This window comes from Ranitomeya imitator, unplaced genomic scaffold, assembly GCF_032444005.1.
Source record: "Ranitomeya imitator isolate aRanImi1 unplaced genomic scaffold, aRanImi1.pri SCAFFOLD_104, whole genome shotgun sequence".
Taxonomy (NCBI): Eukaryota; Metazoa; Chordata; class Amphibia; order Anura; family Dendrobatidae; genus Ranitomeya; species Ranitomeya imitator.
In genome coordinates this window covers 52,726-57,362 of record NW_027194904.1, presented here as the reverse complement: position 1 = coordinate 57,362, position 4,637 = coordinate 52,726, and the positions used below count along the sequence as shown (strand labels likewise).

The window sequence follows — 4,637 nt, the reverse complement described above, 5'->3', positions numbered from 1 at the left end:
CTCACTGGGTCATGGCGCTGATTTCATTATCTATACTATTATGGTTTCTGCTTTAGTATTATTGTATTCAGCTTCTATATCTTAGTATTATTTCTTATTCTTTTCTAGGACTTGATTAAATCATTGATCCCGGCAGGAGAGCCGCGTATAAGCGACTATGAAACTATCAAACTGATCAGCAGCGGTGCTTTTGGGTGAGATTTCTATTAACATAATCCCCATTTCTCAGGGTTCCCTATGACAATGCTTCGGCCTCTGTGCTCTGCCATTCAGTGTTATCATAGGGAGAAGATCTGAGTCCACATCACTGTCCACATCTCAATGTCACTATTCAGCTCCATTATATACAGCAGAGCGAACTGATCTGTAACACATCTGTCTGTAAGGAAAGGGATGATATCATAGAATACATGACACCCACCGGTCCTAGACCTCCTCTGTTCTTATGCTTCCTCCTGATCTTTCGGGGCCCCATTATGAAGCTGGTAATAGTGATTGGCTGCACACGGTCACGTGAGGGGTGACGCGATACTGACGCCGATGACATCTCCACCCTCCACCATGACCATGTCAGTCCAATCACTGGCCTCAGCAGCAGAAGGGAGAACAACCAAAGACAGAGGATGGCGGACTGCAGTGATGGACCGGGGAAGGACCAAGACAAGTGGGTGTAATGTGTTTAATTACTTTTTATCGTCTTCTTGTCCCTCCATTATTTATTCTGCCTTGGGCTGTGGAGAAAGACTAAAAACCATCTTCTTACAACAATTGGAGCAATTTACATTTTGACTAATTATTATTGTTACTGACTTGTATCTACTGGTCGGTTATAGCGAATCTGCCCAAGATGAATGTCAGCAGATTCTCTCATCTATAATGTGACCTGGTGAGGGCAGACGGGGCGCGGTGCGACCTCCCATCATCTATGTAGTGTTATTTCATGGATTTCTAGATGTGGATTTCTAGTGATGGCCGGACTGCTGCCATTAATCATTAGTACAAATGATCACGTAATGACTTCAATATCCAGACTGTTAAGGGTTCATTATAAACCATGGATTCTCCTTCTCTCCAGGGCCGTCTGCTTAGTGCGCCATAAGGGATCACAAAACATCTTTGCTATGAAGAAAATGGCCAAGAGGAACCTGACTACTTCTAATAAAATGGAAAGGACATATATCGAGAGGGACATCCTAACATTCGCAGATTGTCCCTTTGTGGTCTCCATGCTCTGCTCCTTCCCTACTAGATATCACCTGTGTATGGTCATGGAGTATGTAGGAGGTAGGACACGAACATTGTGTAGTATTCAACTCATGTCTGCTGACATCTTATCACCTCTCATATCATTAAGACTTGTCCCCGTGGATGTTACATTCCCACAGAGCATTTACTATAGGTTGTCTATTAAAGTCATTGATGTGTGTGATCTCCCCGTATGTCCGCACTGAGAACGTCAGTATCTCCAGGTGTAGACCAGATACGAGATCACTTTATGTCATGAGCTACTTGGACGACAATTTCATCATGACCTCAGACTAATATTATGTACATTATATCTTTATATATTATCCCCTGCCCCAATGTTTCCACTCACTTCTCTTCATACATCATGGTGCTCCGCTGTATAAACCCCTCACCGGTCATATTTCCTTTCTTCTGTAGGTGGAGACTGTGCGACCCTTCTAAGCACCAGGGGTCCTTTCTCTGTCCCGATGGCCCGCTTGTACTTTGCAGAAGCAGTCCTTGGTGTGGAATACCTGCATAGTCACGGTGTGGTGCACAGAGACCTGAGGCCACAGAAGTAAGTGAATACCTGTAGTATAACAAAGGGGGGGAGTTATCCTTTATTATCTCACGGTCTATGAAGCTAAAATCATCTTCTCTTTCACAGCCTCCTGATAACATCTACTGGACATATTAAAATTACCGACTTTGGATGTTCAAAACTTGGTGTCATGATACCAAACACCAACACCTACAAGCAATCAGCAGAGAACATCTCCAGAGAGTTCCAGGACCATGAGGTCAGCATTACCTACAGGAACTTAGCTTGTTCTGTACAAATCTCATAACTCTATTTTGTCTTCCCTACGTTCTTCATTTCTAGAGAGCTTTTCCACTGATATTTTATCTTCTGTAATTCTGATTTTATGTCAAGAGCTTGTCATAATAATAGTTTCATCGATTCTCATTGCTTTTTTCTGTTGGTTTCCAGGAGTGTGGCAGCCCTTATTACACAGCCCCTGAGGTCATCCTGAAGAACGCCTATGGAAGACCTGTTGACTGGTGGGATATGGGCATCATATTAAATGAATTTTTCATGGGAATTGCACCATTTGATGGGGCTTCCCTATCTGAGTTTTATGAAAATGTTGTCACTGGTAAGTAAAATAATCTGATCATTGCTTTTACTGGTTATCTTGGTTTAGTTACGTCCTTTGCTTTATCTTACAGTCCTGTAAATAGGTTTTATGTTCTTTAATTTTCTATATAACAGGAAATATCATTTGGGATCATCATTACAGTCCTCCACCCGATGCTAAGGACCTCATCACTCAGCTGCTGAAAACAAATCCTGTGGATAGACTTGGGACAGGTAACAGATACAATAATATCAATATTCCCTTGTTACACCGAGGACACATCACTAATGTCCATGAGGAACATTAATTCTCTATCAGCTTCTCCATTTATAGTTCTCTTTGCTAAAATTTTCATTCTATTTCCTACATGTCTGCTCAGTTGTGTAATTAGTTCAAATTAAGATACGTTGTTCAGATATGAAGTTGTCTCTGACAATGTCCGCATCACTTTTGTTTTCCTTTATCCAGGAGGAGCTTTTGAGATCAAGGGTCATCCATTTCTTAATGACTTAGACTTTGACACCCTTCTAAGTCAAAATCCAGTGTACGTTCCTCACCTTGCATCAGATGTGGACACCAGCCTATTTATCAGTAAGTAGGAGACGTCATCTAAACTAAGTATCTGTTTGCCTCGTCTTCCTTATTTTGTGACAATTGGTTCCCATTAATAAATGGTGACTGTGTTATACTGACAACCTCTAATAACACTTCATTACCTATGTCTTGCAGACCATTCTAATATGGAAAAACATCTGGTCTCAGAGGGTGAGAAGGGCATAAGTGAGGACAATGAGAGCCTTGTCTTCAAAAATTTTACATCATCTTCTGAAAGGCTTTCTAAAGTAAGTATGTGTTAATACATCCAAAATATATATAAAAGACCTATGAAGGTAGACATACAATTATTTAATATCTTATTGCTTCCGCATGTAGCTCTGTACCACCGTTACCAGGATGAAGATTAATGAGAATCCCAAGTCTTCTCCAGATCATACCCAAGAATCCAGCACAAATATTTCAGAAATGTGAGTAGATTATGGGGTCATTATTGGGAGGTCTAGGCTGATTTATGTGCACAACACCAAATATAGGACATAATTACCATAGTATCAAATGCAGAATCCACCATCCCAAGGTTAGAGGAAACCGCTCGTGATAACAGCCCATATCTGCGTACCTGTGACCGGTCATGCATTTTTCATGCTGCCTACACTGTAGGAGAGATGTATTATTACATGCCAGACATTCTTAATTCCGCTCCAATCTATAGAAGGTAGCGTTGAGCAGAAGACCTTCCCCACTATGGCAGTCATATGTCTTATTAGGCCCATTAGTCCATGTTCTTCTAGTGAGACAACCCCTTTTATACTGTGTTTTCTTGCAATTTACATGTTTTTATTCTTCGAAACAGGCAGAAAGAATCTGATGACGACGCTATTATCATCTTGTCATCCTCGTCCCCACTATCAGGTATGTCCATGTCTACAGCACCAACAATGGGAATGTTGACTTCAAGGCTCAAATATATCCACATGGTTTTTCTGTAATAGGTCTCCTATGTTATCCATGTTTCATGGATCCCAATTATGTTGCCCATGGGCCCATACTGTACCTCTAGTTCCCTAATTTTGTAGTTTCTTTCATGGATTCTGTGAGATACGTTGTAGCGTCCAGTAACCTCCATCATCATAAGGTGACATAATCTCTTATAGTAGAATATCATCAGTGATGCACCACATGGTGGCACACAGGGCCCTTACTGCTCTAGATCAGTGACACATCTAATGCCCCTCAGATGGGATTATGTACATTATATAGGACTTATTCTGCCCTATTATGATATAACTAGATGGTAGCCCGATTCTAACGCATCGAGTATTCTAGAATATGTATGTAGTTTATTTATGAAGATTTTAGAATAATACATTGAATACACAGTCTTCGGCCGGCCGCGACCAATTAGCAAAGCGTGGTTCTATTCCCGCGCCAATTCGTGGCCGGACTCCGCTTGTCTGATTGTTCGCGGCCGGCCACATAGTATGTAGCACAGCCACGTAGTATATAACAGCCCACGTAGTAAGTAGCACAGCCACGAAGTATATTGCACAGCCACATAGTATATTGCACAGCCACGTAGTATATTGCACAGCCACGCAGTATATAGCACAGCCATGTAGTATATCGCACAGCCCAAGGAGTATATAGCACAGCCCACGGAGTATATAGCACAGCCACGTAGTATATAACACAGCCCACGGAGTGTATAACAGC

The 4,637-nt window shown here is 41.6% G+C and overlaps 1 long non-coding RNA gene across 1 annotated transcript; it reads left to right on the top strand.

Moving 5' to 3' along the window:
• Nucleotides 1-2,864: 2,864 nt before the first annotated feature.
• On the top strand, nt 2,865-3,373 carry LOC138656627 (uncharacterized). The gene is made up of 3 exons (XR_011316931.1): nt 2,865-2,957; nt 3,096-3,208; nt 3,300-3,373. It is a non-coding gene; the product is annotated as an uncharacterized lncRNA (long non-coding RNA).
• The last annotated feature ends 1,264 nt before the right edge of the window (nt 3,374-4,637 follow it).